Source organism: Taudactylus pleione, unplaced genomic scaffold (genome assembly GCF_031769625.1).
Source record: "Taudactylus pleione unplaced genomic scaffold, aTauple2 ptg000145l, whole genome shotgun sequence".
Lineage (NCBI taxonomy): Eukaryota > Metazoa > Chordata > Amphibia > Anura > Myobatrachidae > Taudactylus > Taudactylus pleione.
Genome location: NW_028284547.1, coordinates 545,027 through 570,190, shown reverse-complemented (window position 1 = coordinate 570,190; position 25,164 = coordinate 545,027). Strand labels below are relative to the sequence as shown.

The 25,164-nt window shown below is 39.8% G+C and overlaps 43 non-coding genes across 43 annotated transcripts; all 43 read left to right on the top strand.

Moving 5' to 3' along the window:
• The first annotated feature begins 410 nt into the window (after nucleotides 1-410).
• LOC148522514 (U4 spliceosomal RNA) lies at nucleotides 411-551 on the top strand. Its single transcript, XR_015878727.1, has one exon. It is a non-coding gene; the product is annotated as a U4 spliceosomal RNA (small nuclear RNA).
• Nucleotides 552-987: 436 nt separating this feature from the next.
• LOC148522513 (U4 spliceosomal RNA) lies at nucleotides 988-1,128 on the top strand. The gene has a single exon (XR_015878590.1). It is a non-coding gene; the product is annotated as a U4 spliceosomal RNA (small nuclear RNA).
• Nucleotides 1,129-1,564: 436 nt separating this feature from the next.
• LOC148522512 (U4 spliceosomal RNA) lies at nucleotides 1,565-1,705 on the top strand. The gene has a single exon (XR_015878618.1). It is a non-coding gene; the product is annotated as a U4 spliceosomal RNA (small nuclear RNA).
• A 436-nt stretch (nucleotides 1,706-2,141) lies between these two features.
• On the top strand, nucleotides 2,142-2,282 carry LOC148522511 (U4 spliceosomal RNA). The gene has a single exon (XR_015878547.1). It is a non-coding gene; the product is annotated as a U4 spliceosomal RNA (small nuclear RNA).
• Nucleotides 2,283-2,718: 436 nt separating this feature from the next.
• LOC148522510 (U4 spliceosomal RNA) lies at nucleotides 2,719-2,859 on the top strand. Its single transcript, XR_015878571.1, has one exon. It is a non-coding gene; the product is annotated as a U4 spliceosomal RNA (small nuclear RNA).
• A 438-nt stretch (nucleotides 2,860-3,297) lies between these two features.
• On the top strand, nucleotides 3,298-3,438 carry LOC148522509 (U4 spliceosomal RNA). Its single transcript, XR_015878678.1, has one exon. It is a non-coding gene; the product is annotated as a U4 spliceosomal RNA (small nuclear RNA).
• A 436-nt stretch (nucleotides 3,439-3,874) lies between these two features.
• Nucleotides 3,875-4,015, top strand: LOC148522508 (U4 spliceosomal RNA). Its single transcript, XR_015878691.1, has one exon. It is a non-coding gene; the product is annotated as a U4 spliceosomal RNA (small nuclear RNA).
• A 437-nt stretch (nucleotides 4,016-4,452) lies between these two features.
• Nucleotides 4,453-4,593, top strand: LOC148522507 (U4 spliceosomal RNA). The gene has a single exon (XR_015878617.1). It is a non-coding gene; the product is annotated as a U4 spliceosomal RNA (small nuclear RNA).
• A 436-nt stretch (nucleotides 4,594-5,029) lies between these two features.
• LOC148522506 (U4 spliceosomal RNA) lies at nucleotides 5,030-5,170 on the top strand. Its single transcript, XR_015878580.1, has one exon. It is a non-coding gene; the product is annotated as a U4 spliceosomal RNA (small nuclear RNA).
• A 436-nt stretch (nucleotides 5,171-5,606) lies between these two features.
• On the top strand, nucleotides 5,607-5,747 carry LOC148522505 (U4 spliceosomal RNA). The gene has a single exon (XR_015878570.1). It is a non-coding gene; the product is annotated as a U4 spliceosomal RNA (small nuclear RNA).
• A 438-nt stretch (nucleotides 5,748-6,185) lies between these two features.
• On the top strand, nucleotides 6,186-6,326 carry LOC148522504 (U4 spliceosomal RNA). Its single transcript, XR_015878677.1, has one exon. It is a non-coding gene; the product is annotated as a U4 spliceosomal RNA (small nuclear RNA).
• Nucleotides 6,327-6,762: 436 nt separating this feature from the next.
• On the top strand, nucleotides 6,763-6,903 carry LOC148522503 (U4 spliceosomal RNA). The gene has a single exon (XR_015878690.1). It is a non-coding gene; the product is annotated as a U4 spliceosomal RNA (small nuclear RNA).
• Nucleotides 6,904-7,340: 437 nt separating this feature from the next.
• On the top strand, nucleotides 7,341-7,481 carry LOC148522502 (U4 spliceosomal RNA). The gene has a single exon (XR_015878697.1). It is a non-coding gene; the product is annotated as a U4 spliceosomal RNA (small nuclear RNA).
• A 449-nt stretch (nucleotides 7,482-7,930) lies between these two features.
• LOC148522501 (U4 spliceosomal RNA) lies at nucleotides 7,931-8,071 on the top strand. Its single transcript, XR_015878631.1, has one exon. It is a non-coding gene; the product is annotated as a U4 spliceosomal RNA (small nuclear RNA).
• A 437-nt stretch (nucleotides 8,072-8,508) lies between these two features.
• LOC148522500 (U4 spliceosomal RNA) lies at nucleotides 8,509-8,649 on the top strand. Its single transcript, XR_015878676.1, has one exon. It is a non-coding gene; the product is annotated as a U4 spliceosomal RNA (small nuclear RNA).
• A 450-nt stretch (nucleotides 8,650-9,099) lies between these two features.
• LOC148522499 (U4 spliceosomal RNA) lies at nucleotides 9,100-9,240 on the top strand. The gene has a single exon (XR_015878564.1). It is a non-coding gene; the product is annotated as a U4 spliceosomal RNA (small nuclear RNA).
• Nucleotides 9,241-9,676: 436 nt separating this feature from the next.
• LOC148522498 (U4 spliceosomal RNA) lies at nucleotides 9,677-9,817 on the top strand. The gene has a single exon (XR_015878608.1). It is a non-coding gene; the product is annotated as a U4 spliceosomal RNA (small nuclear RNA).
• A 438-nt stretch (nucleotides 9,818-10,255) lies between these two features.
• Nucleotides 10,256-10,396, top strand: LOC148522497 (U4 spliceosomal RNA). The gene has a single exon (XR_015878716.1). It is a non-coding gene; the product is annotated as a U4 spliceosomal RNA (small nuclear RNA).
• A 437-nt stretch (nucleotides 10,397-10,833) lies between these two features.
• On the top strand, nucleotides 10,834-10,974 carry LOC148522496 (U4 spliceosomal RNA). Its single transcript, XR_015878596.1, has one exon. It is a non-coding gene; the product is annotated as a U4 spliceosomal RNA (small nuclear RNA).
• Nucleotides 10,975-11,410: 436 nt separating this feature from the next.
• LOC148522495 (U4 spliceosomal RNA) lies at nucleotides 11,411-11,551 on the top strand. The gene has a single exon (XR_015878696.1). It is a non-coding gene; the product is annotated as a U4 spliceosomal RNA (small nuclear RNA).
• Nucleotides 11,552-11,988: 437 nt separating this feature from the next.
• Nucleotides 11,989-12,129, top strand: LOC148522494 (U4 spliceosomal RNA). The gene has a single exon (XR_015878656.1). It is a non-coding gene; the product is annotated as a U4 spliceosomal RNA (small nuclear RNA).
• Nucleotides 12,130-12,577: 448 nt separating this feature from the next.
• Nucleotides 12,578-12,718, top strand: LOC148522493 (U4 spliceosomal RNA). Its single transcript, XR_015878749.1, has one exon. It is a non-coding gene; the product is annotated as a U4 spliceosomal RNA (small nuclear RNA).
• A 436-nt stretch (nucleotides 12,719-13,154) lies between these two features.
• Nucleotides 13,155-13,295, top strand: LOC148522492 (U4 spliceosomal RNA). The gene has a single exon (XR_015878685.1). It is a non-coding gene; the product is annotated as a U4 spliceosomal RNA (small nuclear RNA).
• Nucleotides 13,296-13,734: 439 nt separating this feature from the next.
• On the top strand, nucleotides 13,735-13,875 carry LOC148522491 (U4 spliceosomal RNA). The gene has a single exon (XR_015878616.1). It is a non-coding gene; the product is annotated as a U4 spliceosomal RNA (small nuclear RNA).
• Nucleotides 13,876-14,311: 436 nt separating this feature from the next.
• On the top strand, nucleotides 14,312-14,452 carry LOC148522490 (U4 spliceosomal RNA). The gene has a single exon (XR_015878546.1). It is a non-coding gene; the product is annotated as a U4 spliceosomal RNA (small nuclear RNA).
• Nucleotides 14,453-14,888: 436 nt separating this feature from the next.
• On the top strand, nucleotides 14,889-15,029 carry LOC148522489 (U4 spliceosomal RNA). Its single transcript, XR_015878545.1, has one exon. It is a non-coding gene; the product is annotated as a U4 spliceosomal RNA (small nuclear RNA).
• A 439-nt stretch (nucleotides 15,030-15,468) lies between these two features.
• Nucleotides 15,469-15,609, top strand: LOC148522488 (U4 spliceosomal RNA). Its single transcript, XR_015878615.1, has one exon. It is a non-coding gene; the product is annotated as a U4 spliceosomal RNA (small nuclear RNA).
• Nucleotides 15,610-16,045: 436 nt separating this feature from the next.
• Nucleotides 16,046-16,186, top strand: LOC148522487 (U4 spliceosomal RNA). The gene has a single exon (XR_015878544.1). It is a non-coding gene; the product is annotated as a U4 spliceosomal RNA (small nuclear RNA).
• Nucleotides 16,187-16,622: 436 nt separating this feature from the next.
• On the top strand, nucleotides 16,623-16,763 carry LOC148522486 (U4 spliceosomal RNA). Its single transcript, XR_015878543.1, has one exon. It is a non-coding gene; the product is annotated as a U4 spliceosomal RNA (small nuclear RNA).
• Nucleotides 16,764-17,211: 448 nt separating this feature from the next.
• LOC148522485 (U4 spliceosomal RNA) lies at nucleotides 17,212-17,352 on the top strand. The gene has a single exon (XR_015878688.1). It is a non-coding gene; the product is annotated as a U4 spliceosomal RNA (small nuclear RNA).
• A 437-nt stretch (nucleotides 17,353-17,789) lies between these two features.
• On the top strand, nucleotides 17,790-17,930 carry LOC148522484 (U4 spliceosomal RNA). The gene has a single exon (XR_015878695.1). It is a non-coding gene; the product is annotated as a U4 spliceosomal RNA (small nuclear RNA).
• A 449-nt stretch (nucleotides 17,931-18,379) lies between these two features.
• Nucleotides 18,380-18,520, top strand: LOC148522483 (U4 spliceosomal RNA). The gene has a single exon (XR_015878629.1). It is a non-coding gene; the product is annotated as a U4 spliceosomal RNA (small nuclear RNA).
• Nucleotides 18,521-18,957: 437 nt separating this feature from the next.
• Nucleotides 18,958-19,098, top strand: LOC148522482 (U4 spliceosomal RNA). The gene has a single exon (XR_015878675.1). It is a non-coding gene; the product is annotated as a U4 spliceosomal RNA (small nuclear RNA).
• A 438-nt stretch (nucleotides 19,099-19,536) lies between these two features.
• On the top strand, nucleotides 19,537-19,677 carry LOC148522481 (U4 spliceosomal RNA). Its single transcript, XR_015878706.1, has one exon. It is a non-coding gene; the product is annotated as a U4 spliceosomal RNA (small nuclear RNA).
• A 437-nt stretch (nucleotides 19,678-20,114) lies between these two features.
• On the top strand, nucleotides 20,115-20,255 carry LOC148522480 (U4 spliceosomal RNA). Its single transcript, XR_015878668.1, has one exon. It is a non-coding gene; the product is annotated as a U4 spliceosomal RNA (small nuclear RNA).
• Nucleotides 20,256-20,692: 437 nt separating this feature from the next.
• LOC148522479 (U4 spliceosomal RNA) lies at nucleotides 20,693-20,833 on the top strand. Its single transcript, XR_015878588.1, has one exon. It is a non-coding gene; the product is annotated as a U4 spliceosomal RNA (small nuclear RNA).
• Nucleotides 20,834-21,270: 437 nt separating this feature from the next.
• LOC148522478 (U4 spliceosomal RNA) lies at nucleotides 21,271-21,411 on the top strand. The gene has a single exon (XR_015878655.1). It is a non-coding gene; the product is annotated as a U4 spliceosomal RNA (small nuclear RNA).
• A 436-nt stretch (nucleotides 21,412-21,847) lies between these two features.
• On the top strand, nucleotides 21,848-21,988 carry LOC148522477 (U4 spliceosomal RNA). The gene has a single exon (XR_015878589.1). It is a non-coding gene; the product is annotated as a U4 spliceosomal RNA (small nuclear RNA).
• A 448-nt stretch (nucleotides 21,989-22,436) lies between these two features.
• Nucleotides 22,437-22,577, top strand: LOC148522476 (U4 spliceosomal RNA). The gene has a single exon (XR_015878607.1). It is a non-coding gene; the product is annotated as a U4 spliceosomal RNA (small nuclear RNA).
• A 438-nt stretch (nucleotides 22,578-23,015) lies between these two features.
• Nucleotides 23,016-23,156, top strand: LOC148522475 (U4 spliceosomal RNA). Its single transcript, XR_015878715.1, has one exon. It is a non-coding gene; the product is annotated as a U4 spliceosomal RNA (small nuclear RNA).
• Nucleotides 23,157-23,597: 441 nt separating this feature from the next.
• LOC148522474 (U4 spliceosomal RNA) lies at nucleotides 23,598-23,738 on the top strand. The gene has a single exon (XR_015878667.1). It is a non-coding gene; the product is annotated as a U4 spliceosomal RNA (small nuclear RNA).
• Nucleotides 23,739-24,175: 437 nt separating this feature from the next.
• Nucleotides 24,176-24,316, top strand: LOC148522473 (U4 spliceosomal RNA). Its single transcript, XR_015878646.1, has one exon. It is a non-coding gene; the product is annotated as a U4 spliceosomal RNA (small nuclear RNA).
• Nucleotides 24,317-24,753: 437 nt separating this feature from the next.
• Nucleotides 24,754-24,894, top strand: LOC148522472 (U4 spliceosomal RNA). The gene has a single exon (XR_015878614.1). It is a non-coding gene; the product is annotated as a U4 spliceosomal RNA (small nuclear RNA).
• Nucleotides 24,895-25,164: the final 270 nt, after the last annotated feature.

Genomic DNA, 25,164 nt, shown 5'->3' with positions numbered 1-25,164 from the left:
TAATTGTTTTCCTGCTTTTATAGGTGAGGAAGCACATTTGACTCCATGTCTTCCAGTTGCTGATATTGAAGATTGACTTAGAGATGATTGTCATTATCTTTCTTCTCCATGAGAGGTTCCAGCTATTTAACTGCATACTCATACAAAGTGGAGATTTCTTGGAACAAAATTCCTTACAACTCTTGTTAACACAGAGTCTGAGAGATAAAAAAAAGCACTTAAGAACAGAAAATAAAATGTCCCTGAAGGCATCACCCAGGAATATTTTCACCGATCTTGGGCTCATTAGCATATACATTAGCATATAGGTTCCCACAATGCACTGCTCCTAGCCAGAGACTGGATTTGTCTAGCCATGGTTGTAATGAGTTCTATGTTGCAGATGCTGATTGCTCCAGCCAAGTCCAATCAACTTTGCGCAGTGGCATTATCGTAACCAATGAGGTCCAACCGAGGTGTGATTATTGCTAGTTGAAAACTTTACCCAATACCCCGCCATGATGACTTGCAATATAGTCAGCATTGGCAATTTTTGCTAGTCTCCCAGGAGACTATTAGTTCTTGTAAATGAGAGATTTGAAGGAGCCAGTTTAATTGTTTTCCTTCTTTTATAGGTGAGGAAGCACATTTGACTCCATGTCTTCCAGTTGCTGATATTGAAGATTGATTTAGAGATGATTGTCATTATCTTTCTTCTCCATGAGAGGTTCCAGCTATTTAACTGCATACTCATACAAAGTGGAGATTTCTTGGAACAAAATTCCTTACAACTCTTGTTAACACATAGTCTGAGAGATAAAAAAGCACTTAAGAACTGAAAATAAAATGTCCCTGAAGGCATCACCCAGGAATATTTTCACTGATCTTGGACTCTTTAGCATATAGGTTCCCACAATTCACTGCTCCTAGCCACAGACTGGATTTGTCTAGCCCTGGTTGTAATGAGTTCTATGTTGCAGATGCTGATTGCACCAGCCAAGTCCAACCAACTTTGCGCAGTGGCATTATCATAGCCAAGGAGGGCCAACCGAGGCGTGATTATTGCTAGTTGAAAACTTTACCCAATACCCCGCCATGATGACTTGCAATATAGTCAGCATTGGCAATTTTTGCTAGTCTCCCAGGAGACTATAAGTTCTTGTAAATGAGAGATTTGTTGGAGCCAGTTTAATTGTTTTCCTGCTTTTATAGGTGAGGAAGCACATTTGACTCCATGTCTTCTAGTTGCTGATAGTGAAGATTGACTTAGAGATGATTGTCATTATCTTTCTTCTCCATGAGAAGTTCCAGCTATTTAACTGCATACTCATACAAAGTGGAGATTTCTTGGAACAAAATTCCTTACAACTCTTGTTAACACAGAGTCTGAGAGATAAAAAAGCACTTAAGAACAGAAAATAAAATGTCCCTGAAGGCATCACCCAGGAATATTGTCACTGATCTTGGACTCATTAGCATATAGGTTCCCACAATTCACTGCTCCTAGCCAGAGACTGGATTTGTCTAGCCCTGGTTGTAATGAGTTCTATGTTGCAGATGCTGATTGCACCAGCCAAGTCCAACCAACTTTGCGCAGTGGCATTATCATAGCCGATGAGGGCCAACCGAGGCGTGATTATTGCTAGTTGAAAACTTTACCCAATACCCCGCCATGATGACTTGCAATATAGTCAGCATTGGCAATTTTTGCTAGTCTACCAGGAGACTATTAGTTCTTGTAAATGAGAGATTTGTTGGAGCCAGTTTAATTGTTTTCCTGCTTTTATAGGTGAGGAAGCACATTTGACTCCATGTCTTCTAGATGCTGATAGTGAAGATTGACTTAGAGATGATTGTCATTATCTTTCTTCTCCATGAGAAGTTAAAGCTATTTAACTGCATACTCATACAAAGTGGAGATATCTTGGAACAAAATTCCTTACAACTCTTGTTAACACAGAGTCTGAGAGAAAAAAAAGCACTTAAGAACAGAAAATAAAATGTCCCTGAAGGCATCACCCAGGAATATTTTCACTGATCTTGGACTCATTAGCATATAGGTTCCCACAATTCACTGCTCCTAGCCAGAGACTGGATTTGTCTAGCCCTGGTTGTAATGAGTTCTATGTTGCAGATGCTGATTGCACCAGCCAAGTCCAACCAACTTTGCGCAGTGGCATTATCATAGCCGATGAGGGCCAACCGAGGCGTGATTATTGCTAGTTGAAAACTTTACCCAATACCCCGCCATGATGACTTGCAATATAGTCAGCATTGGCAATTTTTGCTAGTCTCCCAGGAGACTATTAGTTCTTGTAAATGAGAGATTTGTTGGAGCCAGTTTAATTGTTTTTCTGCTTTTATAGGTGAGGAAGCACATTTGACTCCATGTCTTCTAGATGCTGATAGTGAAGATTGACTTAGAGATGATTGTCATTATCTTTCTTCTCCATGAGAAGTTAAAGCTATTTAACTGCATACTCATACAAAGTGGAGATATCTTGGAACAAAATTCCTTACAACTCTTGTTAACACAGAGTCTGAGAGAAAAAAAAGCACTTAAGAACTGAAAATAAAATGTCCCTGAAGGCACCACCCAGGAATATTTTCGCTGATCTTGGACTCATTAGCATATAGGTTCCCACAATTCACTGCTCCTAGCCAGAGACTGGATTTGTCTAGCCCTGGTTGTAATGAGTTCTATGTTGCAGATGCTGATTGCACCAGCCAAGTCCAACCAACTTTGCGCAGTGGCATTATCATAGCCGATGAGGGCCAACCGAGGCGTGATTATTGCTAGTTGAAAACTTTATCCAATACCCCGCCATGATGACTTGCAATATAGTCAGCATTGGCAATTTTTGCTAGTCTCCCTGGAGACTATTAGTTCTTGTAAATGAGAGATTTGAAGGAGCCAGTTTAATTGTTTTCCTTCTTTTATAGGTGAGGAAGCACATTTGACTCCATGTCTTCCAGTTGCTGATATTGAAGATTGATTTAGAGATGATTGTCATTATCTTTCTTCTCCATGAGAGGTTCCAGCTATTTAACTGCATACTCATACAAAGTGGAGATTTCTTGGAACAAAATTCCTTACAACTCTTGTCAACACATAGTGTGAGAGATAAAAAAGCACTTAAGAACTGAAAATAAAATGTCCCTGAAGGCATCACCCAGGAATATATTTTCACTGATCTTGGACTCATTAGCATATAGGTTCCCACAATTCACTGCTCCTAGCCAGAGACTGGATTTGTCTAGCCCTGGTTGTAATGAGTTCTATGTTGCAGATGCTGATTGCACCAGCCGAGTCCAACCAACTTTGCGCAGTGGCATTATCATAGCCAAGGAGGACCAACCGAGGTGTGATTATTGCTAGTTGAAAACTTTACCCAATACCCCGCCATGATGACTTGCAATATAGTCAGGATTGGCAATTTTTGCTAGTCTCCCATGAGACTATTAGTTCTTGTAAATGAGAGATTTGTTGGAGCCAGTTTAATTGTTTTCCTGCTTTTATAGGTGAGGAAGCACATTTGACTCCATGTCTTCTAGATGCTGATAGTGAAGATTGACTTAGAGATGATTGTCATTATCTTTCTTCTCCATGAGAAGTTAAAGCTATTTAACTGCATACTCATACAAAGTGGAGATATCTTGGAACAAAATTCCTTACAACTCTTGTTAACACAGAGTCTGAGAGAAAAAAAAGCACTTAAGAACTGAAAATAAAATGTCCCTGAAGGCACCACCCAGGAATATTTTCGCTGATCTTGGACTCATTAGCATATAGGTTCCCACAATTCACTGCTCCTAGCCAGAGACTGGATTTGTCTAGCCCTGGTTGTAATGAGTTCTATGTTGCAGATGCTGATTGCACCAGCCAAGTCCAACCAACTTTGCGCAGTGGCATTATCGTAACAAATGAGGTCCAACTGAGGTGTGATTATTGTTAGTTGAAAACTTTACCCAATACCCTGCCATGATGACTTGCAATATAGTCAGCATTGGCAATTTTTGTTAGTCTCCCAGGAGACTATTAGTTCTTGTAAATGTGAGATTTGAAGGAGCCAGTTTAATTGTTTTCCTTCTTTTATAGTTGAGGAAGTACATTTGACTCCATTTCTTCCAGTTGCTGATATTGAAGATTGACTTAGAGATGATTGTCATTATCTTTCTTCTCCATGAGAGGTTCCAGCTATTTAACTGCATACTCATACAAAGTGGAGATTTCTTGGAACAAAATTCCTTACAACTCTTGTTAACACAGAGTCTGAGAGATAAAAAAAGCACTTAAGAACAGAAAATAAAATGTCCCTGAAGGCATCACCCAGGAATATTTTCACTGATCTTGGACTCATTAGCATATAGGTTCCCACAATTCACTGCTCCTAGCCAGAGACTGGATTTGTCTAGCCCTGGTTGTAATGAGTTCTATGTTGCAGATGCTGATTGCACCAGCCAAGTCCAACCAACTTTGCGCAGTGGCATTATCATAGCCGATGAGGGCCAACCGAGGCGTGATTATTGCTAGTTGAAAACTTTACCCAATACCCCGCCATGATGACTTGCAATATAGTCAGCATTGGCAATTTTTGCTAGTCTACCAGGAGACTATTAGTTCTTGTAAATGAGAGATTTGTTGGAGCCAGTTTAATTGTTTTCCTGCTTTTATAGGTGAGGAAGCACATTTGACTCCATGTCTTCTAGATGCTGATAGTGAAGATTGACTTAGAGATGATTGTCATTATCTTTCTTCTCCATGAGAAGTTAAAGCTATTTAACTGCATACTCATACAAAGTGGAGATATCTTGGAACAAAATTCCTTACAACTCTTGTTAACACAGAGTCTGAGAGAAAAAAAAGCACTTAAGAACAGAAAATAAAATGTCCCTGAAGGCATCACCCAGGAATATTTTCACTGATCTTGGACTCATTAGCATATAGGTTCCCACAATTCACTGCTCCTAGCCAGAGACTGGATTTGTCTAGCCCTGGTTGTAATGAGTTCTATGTTGCAGATGCTGATTGCACCAGCCAAGTCCAACCAACTTTGCGCAGTGGCATTATCATAGCCGATGAGGGCCAACCGAGGCGTGATTATTGCTAGTTGAAAACTTTACCCAATACACCGCCATGATGACTTGCAATATAGTCAGCATTGGCAATTTTTGCTAGTCTCCCAGGAGACTATTAGTTCTTGTAAATGAGAGATTTGTTGGAGCCAGTTTAATTGTTTTTCTGCTTTTATAGGTGAGGAAGCACATTTGACTCCATGTCTTCTAGATGCTGATAGTGAAGATTGACTTAGAGATGATTGTCATTATCTTTCTTCTCCATGAGAAGTTAAAGCTATTTAACTGCATACTCATACAAAGTGGAGATATCTTGGAACAAAATTCCTTACAACTCTTGTTAACACAGAGTCTGAGAGAAAAAAAAGCACTTAAGAACTGAAAATAAAATGTCCTTGAAGGCACCACCCAGGAATATTTTCGCTGATCTTGGACTCATTAGCATATAGGTTCCCACAATTCACTGCTCCTAGCCAGAGACTGGATTTGTCTAGCCCTGGTTGTAATGAGTTCTATGTTGCAGATGCTGATTGCACCAGCCAAGTCCAACCAACTTTGCGCAGTGGCATTATCATAGCCGATGAGGGCCAACCGAGGCGTGATTATTGCTAGTTGAAAACTTTATCCAATACCCCGCCATGATGACTTGCAATATAGTCAGCATTGGCAATTTTTGCTAGTCTCCCTGGAGACTATTAGTTCTTGTAAATGAGAGATTTGAAGGAGCCAGTTTAATTGTTTTCCTTCTTTTATAGGTGAGGAAGCACATTTGACTCCATGTCTTCCAGTTGCTGATATTGAAGATTGATTTAGAGATGATTGTCATTATCTTTCTTCTCCATGAGAGGTTCCAGCTATTTAACTGCATACTCATACAAAGTGGAGATTTCTTGGAACAAAATTCCTTACAACTCTTGTCAACACATAGTGTGAGAGATAAAAAAGCACTTAAGAACTGAAAATAAAATGTCCCTGAAGGCATCACCCAGGAATATATTTTCACTGATCTTGGACTCATTAGCATATAGGTTCCCACAATTCACTGCTCCTAGCCAGAGACTGGATTTGTCTAGCCCTGGTTGTAATGAGTTCTATGTTGCAGATGCTGATTGCACCAGCCGAGTCCAACCAACTTTGCGCAGTGGCATTATCATAGCCAAGGAGGACCAACCGAGGTGTGATTATTGCTAGTTGAAAACTTTACCCAATACCCCGCCATGATGACTTGCAATATAGTCAGGATTGGCAATTTTTGCTAGTCTCCCATGAGACTATTAGTTCTTGTAAATGAGAGATTTGTTGGAGCCAGTTTAATTGTTTTCCTGCTTTTATAGGTGAGGAAGCACATTTGACTCCATGTCTTCTAGATGCTGATAGTGAAGATTGACTTAGAGATGATTGTCATTATCTTTCTTCTCCATGAGAAGTTAAAGCTATTTAACTGCATACTCATACAAAGTGGAGATATCTTGGAACAAAATTCCTTACAACTCTTGTTAACACAGAGTCTGAGAGAAAAAAAAGCACTTAAGAACTGAAAATAAAATGTCCCTGAAGGCACCACCCAGGAATATTTTCGCTGATCTTGGACTCATTAGCATATAGGTTCCCACAATTCACTGCTCCTAGCCAGAGACTGGATTTGTCTAGCCCTGGTTGTAATGAGTTCTATGTTGCAGATGCTGATTGCACCAGCCAAGTCCAACCAACTTTGCGCAGTGGCATTATCGTAACAAATGAGGTCCAACTGAGGTGTGATTATTGTTAGTTGAAAACTTTACCCAATACCCTGCCATGATGACTTGCAATATAGTCAGCATTGGCAATTTTTGTTAGTCTCCCAGGAGACTATTAGTTCTTGTAAATGTGAGATTTGAAGGAGCCAGTTTAATTGTTTTCCTTCTTTTATAGTTGAGGAAGTACATTTGACTCCATTTCTTCCAGTTGCTGATATTGAAGATTGACTTAGAGATGATTGTCATTATCTTTCTTCTCCATGAGAGGTTCCAGCTATTTAACTGCATACTCATACAAAGTGGAGATTTCTTGGAACAAAATTCCTTACAACTCTTGTTAACACAGAGTCTGAGAGATAAAAAAAGCACTTAAGAACAGAAAATAAAATGTCCCTGAAGGCATCACCCAGGAATATTTTCACTGATCTTGGACTCATTAGCATATAGGTTCCCACAATTCACTGCTCCTAGCCAGAGACTGGATTTGTCTAGCCCTGGTTGTAATGAGTTCTATGTTGCAGATGCTGATTGCACCAGCCAAGTCCAACCAATTTTGCGCAGTGGCATTATCATAGCCAAGGAGGGCCAACCGAGGCGCGATTATTGCTAGTTGAAAACTTTACCCAATACCCCGCCATGATGACTTGCAATATAGTCAGGATTGGCAATTTTTGCTAGTCTCCCAGGAGACTATTAGTTCTTGTAAATGAGAGATTTGTTGGAGCCAGTTTAATTGTTTTCCTGCTTTTATAGGTGAGGAAGCACATTTGACTCCATGTCTTCTAGTTGCTGATAGTGAAGATTGACTTAGAGATGATTGTCATTATCTTTCTTCTCCATGAGAAGTTCCAGCTATTTAACTGCATACTCATACAAAGTGGAGATTTCTTGGAACAAAATTCCTTACAACTCTTGTTAACACAGAGTCTGAGAGATAAAAAAGCACTTAAGAACAGAAAATAAAATGTCCCTGAAGGCATCTACCCAGGAATATTTTCACTGATCTTGGGCTCATTAGCATATACATTAGCATATAGGTTCCCACAATGCACTGCTCCTAGCCAGAGATTGGATTTGTCTAGCCATGGTTGTAATGAGTTCTATGTTGCAGATGCTGATTGCTCCAGCCAAGTCCAATCAACTTTGCGCAGTGGCATTATTGTAACCAATGAGGTCCAACCGAGGTGTGATTATTGCTAGTTGAAAACTTTACTCAATACCCCGCCATGATGACTTGCAATATAGTCAGCATTGGCAATTTTTGCTAGTCTCCCAGTAGACTATTAGTTCTTGTAAATGAGAGATTTGAAGTGGCCAGTTTAATTGTTTTCCTTCTTTTATAGGTGAGGAAGTACATTTGACTCCATGTCTTCCAGTTGCTGATATTGACGATTGACTTAGAGATGATTGTCATTATCTTTCTTCTCCATGAGAGGTTCCAGCTATTTAACTGCATACTCATACAAAGTGGAGATTTTTTGGAACAAAATTCCTTACAACTCTTGTTAACATAGAGTCTGAGAGATAAAAAAAGCACTTAAGAACAGAAAATAAAATGTCCCTGAAGGCATCACCCAGGAATATTGTCACTGATCTTGGACTCATTAGCATATAGGTTCCCACAATTCACTGCTCCTAGCCAGAGACTGGATTTGTCTAGCCCTGGTTGTAATGAGTTCTATGTTGCAGATGCTGATTGCACCAGCCAAGTCCAACCAACTTTGCGCAGTGGCATTATCATAGCCAAGGAGGACCAACCGAGGTGTGATTATTGCTAGTTGAAAACTTTACCCAATACCCCGCCATGATGACTTGCAATATAGTCAGGATTGGCAATTTTTGCTAGTCTCCCATGAGACTATTAGTTCTTGTAAATGAGAGATTTGTTGGAGCCAGTTTAATTGTTTTCCTGCTTTTATAGGTGAGGAAGCACCTTTGACTCCATGTCTTCCAGTTGCTGATATTGAAGATTGACTTAGAGATGATTGTCATTATCTTTCTTCTCCATGAGAGGTTCCAGCTATTTAACTGCATACTCATACAAAGTGGAGATTTCTTGGAACAAAATTCCTTACAATTCTTGTTAACACAGAGTCTGAGAGATAAAAAAAAGCACTTAAGAACAGAAAATAAAATGTCCCTGAAGGCATCACCCAGGAATATTTTCACCGATCTTGGGCTCATTAGCATATACATTAGCATATAGGTTCCCACAATGCACTGCTCCTAGCCAGAGACTGGATTTGTCTAGCCCTGGTTGTAATGAGTTCTATGTTGCAGATGCTGATTGCACCAGCCAAGTACAATCAACTTTGCGCAGTGGCATTATCATAGCCAATGAGGTCCAACTGAGGTGTGATTATTGCTAGTTGAAAACTTTACCCAATACCCCGCCATGATGACTTGCAATATAGTCAGCATTGGCAATTTTTGCTAGTCTCCCAGGAGACTATTAGTTCTTGTAAATGAGAGATTTGTTGGAGCCAGTTTAATTGTTTTCCAGCTTTTCTAGGTGAGGAAGCACATTTGACTCCATGTCTTCCAGTTGCTGATATTGAAGATTGATTTAGAGATGATTGTCATTATCTTTCTTCTTCATGAGAGGTTCCAGCTATTTAACTGCATATTCATACAAAGTGGAGATTTCTTGGAACAAAATTCCTTACAACTCTTGTTAACACATAGTCTGAGAGATAAAAAAGCACTTAAGAACTGAAAATAAAATGTCCCTGAAGGCATCACCCAGGAATATTTTCACTGATCTTGGACTCATTAGCATATAGGTTCCCACAATTCACTGCTCCTAGCCAGAGACTGGATTTGTCTAGCCCTGGTTGTAATGAGTTCTATGTTGCAGATGCTGATTGCACCAGCCAAGTCCAACCAACTTTGCGCAGTGGCATTATCATAGCTGATGAGGGCCAACCGAGGCGTGATTATTGCTAATTGAAAACTTTACCCAATACCCCGCCATGATGACTTGCAATATAGTCAGCATTGGCAATTTTTGCTAGTCTCCCAGGAGACTATTAGTTCTTGTAAATGAGAGATTTGTTGGAGCCAGTTTAATTGTTTTCCTGCTTTTATAGGTGAGGAAGCACATTTGACTCCATGTCTTCCAGTTGCTGATATTGAAGATTGACTTAGAGATGATTGTCATTATCTTTCTTCTCCATGAGAGGTTCCAGCTATTTAACTGCATACTCATACAAAGTGGAGATTTCTTGGAACAAAATTCCTTACAAGTCTTGTTAACACAGAGTCTGAGAGATAAAAAAAAGCACTTAAGAACAGAAAATAAAATGTCCCTGAAGGCATCACCCAGGAATATTTTCACTGATCTTGGACTCATTAGCATATAGGTTCCCACAATTCACTGCTCCTAGCCAGAGACTGGATTTGTCTAGCCCTGGTTGTAATGAGTTCTATGTAGCAGATGCTGATTGCTCCAGCCAAGTACAATCAATTTTGCGCAGTGGCATTAACATAGCCAATAAGGTCCAACCGAGGCGTGATATTTGCTAGTTGAAAACTTTACCCAATACCCTGCCATGATAACTTGCAATATAATCAGCATTGGCAATTTTTGCTAGTCTGCCAGGAGACTATTAGTTCTTGTAAATGAGAGATTTGTTGGAGCCAGTTTAATTGTTTTCCTGCTTTTATAGGTGAGGAAGCACATTTGACTCCATGTCTTCCAGTTGCTGATATTGAAGATTGACTTAGAGATGATTGTCATTATCTTTCTTCTCCATGAGAGGTTCCAGCTATTTAACTGCACACTCATACAAAGTGGAGATTTCTTGGAACAAAATTCCTTACAACTCTTGTTAACACAGAGTCTGAGAGATAAAAAAAGCACTTAAGAACAGAAAATAAAATGTCCCTGAAGGCATCACCCAGGAATATTTTCACTGATCTTGGACTCATTAGCATATAGGTTCCCACAATTCACTGCTCCTAGCCAGAGACTGGATTTGTCTAGCCCTGGTTGTAATGAGTTCTATGTTGCAGATGCTGATTGCACCAGCCAAGTCCAACCAACTTTGTGCAGTGGCATTATCATAGCCGATGAGGGCCAACCGAGGCGTGATTATTGCTAGTTGAAAACTTTACCCAATACCCTGCCATGATGACTTGCAATATAGTCAGCATTGGCAATTTTTGCTAGTCTCCCTGGAGACTATTAGTTCTTGTAAATGAGAGATTTGAAGGAGCCAGTTTAATTGTTTCCCTTCTTTTATAGGTGAGGAAGCACATTTGACTCCATGTCTTCCAGTTGCTGATATTGAAGATTGATTTAGAGATGATTGTCATTATCTTTCTTCTCCATGAGAGGTTCCAGCTATTTAACTGCATACTCATACAAAGTGGAGATTTCTTGGAACAAAATTCCTTACAACTCTTGTCAACACATAGTCTGAGAGATAAAAAAGCACTTAAGAACTGAAAATAAAATATCCCTGAAGGCATCACCCAGGAATATTTTCACTGATCTTGGACTCATTAGCATATAGGTTCCCACAATTCACAGCTCCTAGCCAGAGACTGGATTTGTCTAGCCCTGGTTGTAATGAGTTCTATGTTGCAGATGCTGATTGCACCAGCCAAGTACAATCAACTTTGCGCAGTGGCATTATCATAGCCAATGAGGTCCAACCGAGGCGTGATTATTGCTAGTTGAAAACTTTACCCAATACCCCGCCATGATGACTTGCAATATAGTCAGCATTGGCAATTTTTGCTAGTCTCCCAGGAGACTATTAGTTCTTGTAAATGAGAGATTTGAAGGAGCCAGTTTAATTGTTTTCCTTCTTTTATAGGTGAGGAAGTACATTTGACTCCATGTCTTCCAGTTGCTGATATTGAAGATTGATTTAGAGATGATTGTCATTATCTTTCTTCTCCATGAGAGGTTCCAGCTATTTAACTGCATACTCATACAAAGTGGAGATTTCTTGGAACAAAGTTCCTTACAACTCTTGTTAACACAGAGTCTGAGAGATAAAAAAAGCACTTAAGAACAGAAAATAAAATGTCCCTGAAGGCATCACCCAGGAATATTTTCACTGATCTTGGACTCATTAGCATATAGGTTCCCACAATTCACTGCTCCTAGCCAGAGACTGGATTTGTCTAGCCCTGGTTGTAATGAGTTCTATGTTGCAGATGCTGATTGCACCAGCCAAGTCCAACCAACTTTGCGCAGTGGCATTATCATAGCCGATGAGGGCCAACCGAGGCGTGTTTATTGCTAGTTGAAAACTTTACCCAATACCCCGCCATGATGACTTGCAATATAGTCAGCATTGGCAATTTTTGCTAGTCTACCAGGAGACTATTAGTTCTTGTAAATGAGAGATTTGTTGGAGCCAGTTTAATTGTTTTCCTGCTTTTATAGGTGAGGAAGCACATTTGACTCCATGTCTTCTAGATGCTGATAGTGAAGATTGACTTAGAGATGATTGTCATTATCTTTCTTCTCCATGAGAAGTTAAAGCTATTTAACTGCATACTCATACAAAGTGGAGATATCTTGGAACAAAATTCCTTACAACTCTTGTTAACACAGAGTCTGAGAGATAAAAAAGCACTTAAGAACAGAAAATAAAATGTCCCTGAAGGCATCACCCAGGAATATTTTCACTGATCTTGGGCTCATTAGCATATACATTAGCATATAGGTTCCCACAATGCACTGTTCCTAGCCACAGACTGGATTTGTCTAGCCCTGGTTGTAATGAGTTCTATGTTGCAGATGCTGATTGCACCAGCCAAGTACAATCAACTTTGCGCAGTGGCATTATCATAGCCAATGAAGTCCAACCGAGGCGTGATTATTGCTAGTTGAAAACTTTACCCAATACCCCGCCATGATGACTTGCAATATAGTCAGCATTGGCAATTTTTGCTAGTCTCCCAGGAGACTATTAGTTCTTGTAAATGAGAGATTTGTTGGAGCCAGTTTAATTGTTTTCCTTCTTTTATAGGTGAGGAAGTACATTTGACTCCATGTCTTCCAGTTGCTGATATTGACGATTGACTTAGAGATGATTGTCATTATCTTTCTTCTCCATGAGAAGTTCCAGCTATTTAACTGCATACTCATACAAAGTGGAGATTTCTTGGAACAAAATTCCTTACAACTCTTGTCAACACATAGTCTGAGAGATAAAAAAGCACTTAAGAACTGAAAATAAAATGTCCCTGAAGGCATCACCCAGGAATATTTTCACTGATCTTGGACTCATTAGCATATAGGTTCCCACAATTCACAGCTCCTAGCCAGAGACTGGATTTGTCTAGCCCTGGTTGTAATGAGTTCTATGTTGCAGATGCTGATTGCACCAGCCAAGTACAATCAACTTTGCGCAGTGGCATTATCATAGCCAATGAGGTCCAACCGAGGCGTGATTATTGCTAGTTGAAAACTTTACCCAATACCCCGCCATGATGACTTGCAATATAGTCAGCATTGGCAATTTTTGCTAGTCTCCCAGGAGACTATTAGTTCTTGTAAATGAGAGATTTGAAGGAGCCAGTTTAATTGTTTTCCTTCTTTTATAGGTGAGGAAGTACATTTGACTCCATGTCTTCCAGTTGCTGATATTGAAGATTGATTTAGAGATGATTGTCATTATCTTTCTTCTCCATGAGAGGTTCCAGCTATTTAACTGCATACTCATACAAAGTGGAGATTTCTTGGAACAAAGTTCCTTACAACTCTTGTTAACACAGAGTCTGAGAGATAAAAAAAAGCACTTAAGAACAGAAAATAAAATGTCCCTGAAAGGCATCACCCAGGAATATTTTCACTGATCTTGGACTCATTAGCATATAGGTTCCCACAATTCACTGCTCCTAGCCAGAGACTGGATTTGTCTAGCCCTGGTTGTAATGAGTTCTATGTTGCAGATGCTGATTGCACCAGCCAAGTCCAACCAACTTTGCGCAGTGGCATTATCATAGCCGATGAGGGCCAACCGAGGCGTGATTATTGCTAGTTGAAAACTTTACCCAATACCCCGCCATGATGACTTGCAATATAGTCAGCATTGGCAATTTTTGCTAGTCTACCAGGAGACTATTAGTTCTTGTAAATGAGAGATTTGTTGGAGCCAGTTTAATTGTTTTCCTGCTTTTATAGGTGAGGAAGCACATTTGACTCCATGTCTTCTAGATGCTGATAGTGAAGATTGACTTAGAGATGATTGTCATTATCTTTCTTCTCCATGAGAAGTTAAAGCTATTTAACTGCATACTCATACAAAGTGGAGATATCTTGGAACAAAATTCCTTACAACTCTTGTTAACACAGAGTCTGAGAGAAAAAAAAGCACTTAAGAACAGAAAATAAAATGTCCCTGAAGGCATCACCCAGGAATATTTTCACTGATCTTGGACTCATTAGCATATAGGTTCCCACAATTCACTGCTCCTAGCCAGAGACTGGATTTGTCTAGCCCTGGTTGTAATGAGTTCTATGTTGCAGATGCTGATTGCACCAGCCAAGTCCAACCAACTTTGCGCAGTGGCATTATCATAGCCGATGAGGGCCAACCGAGGCGTGATTATTGCTAGTTGAAAACTTTACCCAATACCCCGCCATGATGACTTGCAATATAGTCAGCATTGGCAATTTTTGCTAGTCTCCCAGGAGACTATTAGTTCTTGTAAATGAGAGATTTGTTGGAGCCAGTTTAATTGTTTTTCTGCTTTTATAGGTGAGGAAGCACATTTGACTCCATGTCTTCTAGATGCTGATAGTGAAGATTGACATAGAGATGATTGTCATTATCTTTCTTCTCCATGAGAAGTTAAAGCTATTTAACTGCATACTCATACAAAGTGGAGATATCTTGGAACAAAATTCCTTACAACTCTTGTTAACACAGAGTCTGAGAGAAAAAAAAGCACTTAAGAACTGAAAATAAAATGTCCCTGAAGGCACCACCCAGGAATATTTTCGCTGATCTTGGACTCATTAGCATATAGGTTCCCACAATTCACTGCTCCTAGCCAGAGACTGGATTTGTCTAGCCCTGGTTGTAATGAGTTCTATGTTGCAGATGCTGATTGCACCAGCCAAGTCCAACCAACTTTGCGCAGTGGCATTATCATAGCCGATGAGGGCCAACCGAGGCGTGATTATTGCTAGTTGAAAACTTTACCCAATACCCCGCCATGATGACTTGCAATATAGTCAGCATTGGCAATTTTTGCTAGTCTCCCAGGAGACTATTAGTTCTTGTAAATGAGAGATTTGAAGGAGCCAGTTTAATTGTTTTCCTTCTTTTATAGGTGAGGAAGTACATTTGACTCCATGTCTTCCAGTTGCTGATATTGAAGATTGATTTAGAGATGATTGTCATTATCTTTCTTCTCCATGAGAGGTTCCAGCTATTTAACTGCATACTCATACAAAGTGGAGATTTCTTGGAACAAAGTTCCTTACAACTCTTGTTAACACAGAGTCTGAGAGATAAAAAAAAGCACTTAAGAACAGAAAATAAAATGTCCCTGAAAGGCATCACCCAGGAATATTTTCACTGATCTTGGACTCATTAGCATATAGGTTCCCACAATTCACTGCTCCTAGCCAGAGACTGGATTTGTCTAGCCCTGGTTGTAATGAGTTCTATGTTGCAGATGCTGATTGCACCAGCCAAGTCCAACCAACTTTGCGCAGTGGCATTATCATAGCCGATGAGGGCCAACCGAGGCGTGATTATTGCTAGTTGAAAACTTTACCCAATACCCCGCCATGATGACTTGCAATATAGTCAGCATTGGCAATTTTTGCTAGTCTACCAGGAGACTATTAGTTCTTGTAAATGAGAGATTTGTTGGAGCCAGTTTAATTGTTTTCCTGCTTTTATAGGTGAGGAAGCACATTTGACTCCATGTCTTCTAGATGCTGATAGTGAAGATTGACTTAGAGATGATTGTCATTATCTTTCTTCTCCATGAGAAGTTAAAGCTATTTAACTGCATACTCATACAAAGTGGAGATATCTTGGAACAAAATTCCTTACAACTCTTGTTAACACAGAGTCTGAGAGAAAAAAAAGCACTTAAGAACAGAAAATAAAATGTCCCTGAAGGCATCACCCAGGAATATTTTCACTGATCTTGGACTCATTAGCATATAGGTTCCCACAATTCACTGCTCCTAGCCAGAGACTGGATTTGTCTAGCCCTGGTTGTAATGAGTTCTATGTTGCAGATGCTGATTGCACCAGCCAAGTCCAACCAACTTTGCGCAGTGGCATTATCATAGCCGATGAGGGCCAACCGAGGCGTGATTATTGCTAGTTGAAAACTTTACCCAATACCCCGCCATGATGACTTGCAATATAGTCAGCATTGGCAATTTTTGCTAGTCTCCCAGGAGACTATTAGTTCTTGTAAATGAGAGATTTGTTGGAGCCAGTTTAATTGTTTTTCTGCTTTTATAGGTGAGGAAGCACATTTGACTCCATGTCTTCTAGATGCTGATAGTGAAGATTGACATAGAGATGATTGTCATTATCTTTCTTCTCCATGAGAAGTTAAAGCTATTTAACTGCATACTCATACAAAGTGGAGATATCTTGGAACAAAATTCCTTACAACTCTTGTTAACACAGAGTCTGAGAGAAAAAAAAGCACTTAAGAACTGAAAATAAAATGTCCCTGAAGGCACCACCCAGGAATATTTTCGCTGATCTTGGACTCATTAGCATATAGGTTCCCACAATTCACTGCTCCTAGCCAGAGACTGGATTTGTCTAGCCCTGGTTGTAATGAGTTCTATGTTGCAGATGCTGATTGCACCAGCCAAGTCCAACCAACTTTGCGCAGTGGCATTATCATAGCCGATGAGGGCCAACCGAGGCGTGATTATTGCTAGTTGAAAACTTTACCCAATACCCCGCCATGATGACTTGCAATATAGTCAGCATTGGCAATTTTTGCTAGTCTCCCAGGAGACTATTAGTTCTTGTAAATGAGAGATTTGTTGGAGCCAGTTTAATTGTTTTCCTGCTTTTATAGGTGAGGAAGCACATTTGACTCTATGTCTTCTAGTTGCTGATAGTGAAGATTGACTTAGAGATGATTGTCATTATCTTTCTTCTCCATGAGAAGTTCCAGCTATTTAATTGCATACTCATACAAAGTGGAGATTTCTTGGAACAAAATTCCTTACAACTCTTGTTAACACAGAGTCTGAGAGATAAAAAAGCACTTAAGAACAGAAAATAAAATGTCCCTGAAGGCATCACCCAGGAATATTTTCACTGATCTTGGGCTCATTAGCATATACATTAGCATATAGGTTCCCACAATGCACTGCTCCTAGCCAGAGACTGGATTTGTCTAGCCATGGTTGTAATGAGTTCTATGTTGCAGATGCTGATTGCACCAGCCAAGTCCAACCAACTTTGCGCAGTGGCATTATCGTAACAAATGAGGGCCAACCGAGGCGTGATTATTGCTAGTTGAAAACTTTACCCAATACCCTGCCATGATGACTTGCAATATAGTCAGCATTGGCAATTTTTGTTAGTCTCCCAGGAGACTATTAGTTCTTGTAAATGTGAGATTTGAAGGAGCCAGTTTAATTGTTTTCCTTCTTTTATAGTTGAGGAAGTACATTTGACTCCATTTCTTCCAGTTGCTGATATTGAAGATTGACTTAGAGATGATTGTCATTATCTTTCTTCTCCATGAGAGGTTCCAGCTATTTAACTGCATACTCATACAAAGTGGAGATTTCTTGGAACAAAATTCCTTACAACTCTTGTTAACACAGAGTCTGAGAGATAAAAAAAGCACTTAAGAACAGAAAATAAAATGTCCCTGAAGGCATCACCCAGGAATATTTTCACTGATCTTGGACTCATTAGCATATAGGTTCCCACAATTCACTGCTCCTAGCCAGAGACTGGATTTGTCTAGCCCTGGTTGTAATGAGTTCTATGTTGCAGATGCTGATTGCACCAGCCAAGTCCAACCAATTTTGCGCAGTGGCATTATCATAGCCAAGGAGGGCCAACCGAGGCGCGATTATTGCTAGTTGAAAACTTTACCCAATACCCCGCCATGATGACTTGCAATATAGTCAGGATTGGCAATTTTTGCTAGTCTCCCAGGAGACTATTAGTTCTTGTAAATGAGAGATTTGTTGGAGCCAGTTTAATTGTTTTCCTGCTTTTATAGGTGAGGAAGCACATTTGACTCCATGTCTTCTAGTTGCTGATAGTGAAGATTGACTTAGAGATGATTGTCATTATCTTTCTTCTCCATGAGAAGTTCCAGCTATTTAACTGCATACTCATACAAAGTGGAGATTTCTTGGAACAAAATTCCTTACAACTCTTGTTAACACAGAGTCTGAGAGATAAAAAAGCACTTAAGAACAGAAAATAAAATGTCCCTGAAGGCATCTACCCAGGAATATTTTCACTGATCTTGGGCTCATTAGCATATACATTAGCATATAGGTTCCCACAATGCACTGCTCCTAGCCAGAGATTGGATTTGTCTAGCCATGGTTGTAATGAGTTCTATGTTGCAGATGCTGATTGCTCCAGCCAAGTCCAATCAACTTTGCGCAGTGGCATTATTGTAACCAATGAGGTCCAACCGAGGTGTGATTATTGCTAGTTGAAAACTTTACTCAATACCCCGCCATGATGACTTGCAATATAGTCAGCATTGGCAATTTTTGCTAGTCTCCCAGTAGACTATTAGTTCTTGTAAATGAGAGATTTGAAGGGGCCAGTTTAATTGTTTTCCTTCTTTTATAGGTGAGAAAGTACATTTGACTCCATGTCTTCCAGTTGCTGATATTGACGATTGACTTAGAGATGATTGTCATTATCTTTCTTCTCCATGAGAGGTTCCAGCTATTTAACTGCATACTCATACAAAGTGGAGATTTCTTGGAACAAAATTCCTTACAACTCTTGTTAACACAGAGTCTGAGAGATAAAAAAAGCACTTAAGAACAGAAAATAAAATGTCCCTGAAGGCATCACCCAGGAATATTGTCACTGATCTTGGACTCATTAGCATATAGGTTCCCACAATTCACTGCTCCTAGCCAGAGACTGGATTTGTCTAGCCCTGGTTGTAATGAGTTCTATGTTGCAGATGCTGATTGCACCAGCCAAGTCCAACCAACTTTGCGCAGTGGCATTATCATAGCCAAGGAGGACCAACCGAGGTGTGATTATTGCTAGTTGAAAACTTTACCCAATACCCCGCCATGATGACTTGCAATATAGTCAGGATTGGCAATTTTTGCTAGTCTCCCATGAGACTATTAGTTCTTGTAAATGAGAGATTTGTCGGAGCCAGTTTAATTGTTTTCCTGCTTTTATAGGTGAGGAAGCACATTTGACTCCATGTCTTCCAGATGCTGATATTGAAGATTGACTTAGAGATGATTGTCATTATCTTTCTTCTCCATGAGAGGTTCCAGCTATTTAACTGCATACTCATACAAAGTGGAGATTTCTTGGAACAAAATTCCTTACAAGTCTTGTTAACACAGAGTCTGAGAGATAAAAAAAAGCACTTAAGAACAGAAAATAAAATGTCCCTGAAGGCATCACCCAGGAATATTTTCACTGATCTTGGACTCATTAGCATATAGGTTCCCACAATTCACTGCTCCTAGCCAGAGACTGGATTTGTCTAGCCCTGGTTGTAATGAGTTCTATGTAGCAGATGCTGATTGCTCCAGCCAAGTACAATCAATTTTGCGCAGTGGCATTAACATAGCCAATAAGGTCCAACCGAGGCGTGATATTTGCTAGTTGAAAACTTTACCCAATACCCTGCCATGATGACTTGCAATATAGTCAGCATTGGCAATTTTTGCTAGTCTGCCAGGAGACTATTAGTTCTTGTAAATGAGAGATTTGTTGGAGCCAGTTTAATTGTTTTCCTGCTTTTATAGGTGAGGAAGCACATTTGACTCCATGTCTTCCAGTTGCTGATATTGAAGATTGACTTAGAGATGATTGTCATTATCTTTCTTCTCCATGAGAGGTTCCAGCTATTTAACTGCATACTCATACAAAGTGGAGATTTCTTGGAACAAAATTCCTTACAACTCTTGTTAACACAGAGTCTCAGAGAAAAAAAAAGCACTTAAGAACTGAAAATAAAATGTCCCTGAAGGCATCACCCAGGAATATTTTCACTGATCTTGGACTCATTAGCATATAGGTTCCCACAATTCACTGCTCCTAGCCAGAGACTGGATTTGTCTAGCCCTGGTTGTAATGAGTTCTATGTAGCAGATGCTGATTGCACCAGCCAAGTACAATCAATTTTGCGCAGTGGCATTATCATAGCCAATAAGGTCCAACCGAGGCGTGATATTTGCTAGTTGAAAACTTTACCCAATACCCTGCCTTGATGACTTGCAATATAGTCAGCATTGGCAATTTTTGCTAGTCTCCCAGGAGACTATTAGTTCTTGTAAATGAGAGATTTGTTGGAGCCAGTTTAATTGTTTTCCTGCTTTTATAGGTGAGGAAGCACATTTGACTCCATGTCTTCCAGTTTCTGATATTGAAGATTGACTTAGAGATGATTGTCATTATCTTTCTTCTCCATGAGAGGTTCCAGCTAATTAACTGCACACTCATACAAAGTGGAGATTTCTTGGAACAAAATTCCTTACAACTCTTGTTAACACAGAGTCTGAGAGATAAAAAAAGCACTTAAGAACAGAAAATAAAATGTCCCTGAAGGCATCACCCAGGAATATTTTTACTGATCTTGGACTCATTAGCATATAGGTTCCCACAATTCACTGCTCCTAGCCAGAGACTGGATTTGTCTAGCCCTGGTTGTAATGAGTTCTATGTTGCAGATGCTGATTGCACCAGCCAAGTCCAACCAACTTTGCGCAGTGGCATTATCATAGCCGATGAGGGCCAACCGAGGCGTGATTATTGCTAGTTGAAAACTTTACCCAATACCCCGCCATGATGACTTGCAATATAGTCAGCATTGGCAATTTTTGCTAGTTTCCCAGGAGACTATTAGTTCTTGTAAATGAGAGATTTGAAGGAGCCAGTTTAATTGTTTTCCTTCTTTTATAGGTGAGGAAGTACATTTGACTCCATGTCTTCCAGTTGCTGATATTGAAGATTGATTTAGAGATGATTGTCATTATCTTTCTTCTCCATGAGAGGTTCCAGCTATTTAACTGCATACTCATACAAAGTGGAGATTTCTTGGAACAAAGTTCCTTACAACTCTTGTTAACACAGAGTCTGAGAGATAAAAAAAGCACTTAAGAACAGAAAATAAAATGTCCCTGAAGGCATCACCCAGGAATATTTTCACTGATCTTGGACTCATTAGCATATAGGTTCCCACAATTCACTGCTCCTAGCCAGAGACTGGATTTGTCTAGCCCTGGTTGTAATGAGTTCTATGTTGCAGATGCTGATTGCACCAGCCAAGTCCAACCAACTTTGCGCAGTGGCATTATCATAGCCGATGAGGGCCAACCGAGGCGTGATTATTGCTAGTTGAAAACTTTACCCAATACCCCGCCATGATGACTTGCAATATAGTCAGCATTGGCAATATTTGCTAGTCTACCAGGAGACTATTAGTTCTTGTAAATGAGAGATTTGTTGGAGCCAGTTTAATTGTTTTCCTGCTTTTATAGGTGAGGAAGCACATTTGACTCCATGTCTTCTAGATGCTGATAGTGAAGATTGACTTAGAGATGATTGTCATTATCTTTCTTCTCCATGAGAAGTTAAAGCTATTTAACTGCATACTCATACAAAGTGGAGATATCTTGGAACAAAATTCCTTACAACTCTTGTTAACACAGAGTCTGAGAGAAAAAAAAGCACTTAAGAACTGAAAATAAAATGTCCCTGAAGGCACCACCCAGGAATATTTTCACTGATCTTGGACTCATTAGCATATAGGTTCCCACAATTCACTGCTCCTAGCCAGAGACTGGATTTGTCTAGCCCTGGTTGTAATGAGTTCTATGTTGCAGATGCTGATTGCACCAGCCAAGTCCAACCAATTTTGCGCAGTGGCATTATCATAGCCGATGAGGGCCAACCGAGGCGTGATTATTGCTAGTTGAAAACTTTACCCAATACCCCGCCATGATGACTTGCAATATAGTCAGCATTGGCAATTTTTGCTAGTCTCACAGGAGACTATTAGTTCTTGTAAATGAGAGATTTGTTGGAGCCAGTTTAATTGTTTTCCTGCTTTTATAGGTGAGGAAGCACATTTGACTCCATGTCTTCTAGATGCTGATAGTGAAGATTGACTTAGAGATGATTGTCATTATCTTTCTTCTCCATGAGAAGTTCCAGCTATTTAATTGCATACTCATACAAAGTGGAGATTTCTTGGAACAAAATTCCTTACAACTCTTGTTAACACAGAGTCTGAGAGATAAAAAAGCACTTAAGAACAGAAAATAAAATGTCCCTGAAGGCATCACCCAGGAATATTTTCACTGATCTTGGGCTCATTAGCATATACATTAGCATATAGGTTCCCACAATTCACTGCTCCTAGCCAGAGACTGGATTTGTCTAGCCCTGGTTGTAATGAGTTCTATGTTGCAGATGCTGATTGCACCAGCCAAGCCCAACCAACTTTGCGCAGTGGCATTATCATAGCTGATGAGGGCCAACCGAGGCGTGATTATTGCTAATTGAAAACTTTACCCAATACCCCGCCATGATGACTTGCAATATAGTCAGCATTGGCAATTTTTGCTAGTCTCCCAGGAGACTATTAGTTCTTGTAAATGAGAGATTTGTTGGAGCCAGTTTAATTGTTTTCCTGCTTTTATAGGTGAGGAAGCACATTTGACTCCATGTCTTCCAGTTGCTGATATTGAAGATTGACTTAGAGATGATTGTCATTATCTTTCTTCTCCATGAGAGGTTCCAGCTATTTAACTGCATACTCATACAAAGTGGAGATTTCTTGGAACAAAATTCCTTACAAGTCTTGTTAACACAGAGTCTGAGAGATAAAAAAAAGCACTTAAGAACAGAAAATAAAATGTCCCTGAAGGCATCACCCAGGAATATTTTCACTGATCTTGGACTCATTAGCATATAGGTTCCCACAATTCACTGCTCCTAGCCAGAGACTGGATTTGTCTAGCCCTGGTTGTAATGAGTTCTATGTAGCAGATGCTGATTGCTCCAGCCAAGTACAATCAATTTTGCGCAGTGGCATTAACATAGCCAATAAGGTCCAACCGAGGCGTTATATTTGCTAGTTGAAAACTTTACCCAATACCCTGCCATGATGATTTGCAATATAGTCAGCATTGGCAATTTTTGCTAGTCTGCCAGGAGACTATTAGTTCTTGTAAATGAGAGATTTGTTGGAGCCAGTTTAATTGTTTTCCTGCTTTTATAGGTGAGGAAGCACATTTGACTCCATGTCTTCCAGTTGCTGATATTGAAGATTGACTTAGAGATGATTGTCATTATCTTTCTTCTCCATGAGAGGTTCCAGCTATTTAACTGCATACTCATACAAAGTGGAGATTTCTTGGAACAAAATTCCTTACAACTCTTGTTAACACAGAGTCTCAGAGAAAAAAAAAAAAAGCACTTAAGAACTGAAAATAAAATGTCCCTGAAGGCATCACCCAGGAATATTTTCACTGATCTTGGACTCATTAGCATATAGGTTCCCACAATTCACTGCTCCTAGCCAGAGACTGGATTTGTCTAGCCCTGGTTGTAATGAGTTCTATGTAGCAGATGCTGATTGCACCAGCCAAGTACAATCAATTTTGCGCAGTGGCATTATCATAGCCAATAAGGTCCAACCGAGGCGTGATATTTGCTAGTTGAAAACTTTACCCAATACCCTGCCTTGATGACTTGCAATATAGTCAGCATTGGCAATTTTTGCTAGTCTCCCAGGAGACTATTAGTTCTTGTAAATGAGAAATTTGTTGGAGCCAGTTTAATTGTTTTCCTGCTTTTATAGGTGAGGAAGCACATTTGACTCCATGTCTTCCAGTTTCTGATATTGAAGATTGACTTAGAGATGATTGTCATTATCTTTCTTCTCCATGAGAGGTTCCAGCTATTTAACTGCACACTCATACAAAGTGGAGATTTCTTGGAACAAAATTCCTTACAACTCTTGTTAACACAGAGTCTGAGAGATAAAAAAAGCACTTAAGAACAGAAAATAAAATGTCCCTGAAGGCATCACCCAGGAATATTTTTACTGATCTTGGACTCATTAGCATATAGGTTCCCACAATTCACTGCTCCTAGCCAGAGACTGGATTTGTCTAGCCCTGGTTGTAATGAGTTCTATGTTGCAGATGCTGATTGCACCAGCCAAGTCCAACCAACTTTGCGCAGTGGCATTATCAAAGCCGATGAGGGCCAACCGAGGCGTGATTATTGCTAGTTGAAAACTTTACCCAATACCCCGCCATGATGACTTGCAATATAGTCAGCATTGGCAATTTTTGCTAGTTTCCCAGGAGACTATTAGTTCTTGTAAATGAGAGATTTGAAGGAGCCAGTTTAATTGTTTTCCTGCTTTTATAGGTGAGGAAGTACATTTGACTCCATGTCTTCCAGTTGCTGATATTGAAGATTGATTTAGAGATGATTGTCATTATCTTTCTTCTCCATGAGAGGTTCCAGCTATTTAACTGCATACTCATACAAAGTGGAGATTTCTTGGAACAAAGTTCCTTACAACTCTTGTTAACACAGAGTCTGAGAGATAAAAAAAGCACTTAAGAACAGAAAATAAAATGTCCCTGAAGGCATCACCCAGGAATATTTTCACTGATCTTGGACTCATTAGCATATAGGTTCCCACAATTCACTGCTCCTAGCCAGAGACTGGATTTGTCTAGCCCTGGTTGTAATGAGTTCTATGTTGCAGATGCTGATTGCACCAGCCAAGTCCAACCAACTTTGCGCAGTGGCATTATCATAGCCGATGAGGGCCAACCGAGGCGTGATTATTGCTAGTTGAAAACTTTACCCAATACCCCGCCATGATGACTTGCAATATAGTCAGCATTGGCAATTTTTGCTAGTCTACCAGGAGACTATTAGTTCTTGTAAATGAGAGATTTGTTGGAGCCAGTTTAATTGTTTTCCTGCTTTTATAGGTGAGGAAGCACATTTGACTCCATGTCTTCTAGATGCTGATAGTGAAGATTGACTTAGAGATGATTGTCATTATCTTTCTTCTCCATGAGAAGTTAAAGCTATTTAACTGCATACTCATACAAAGTGGAGATATCTTGGAACAAAATTCCTTACAACTCTTGTTAACACAGAGTCTGAGAGAAAAAAAAGCACTTAAGAACTGAAAA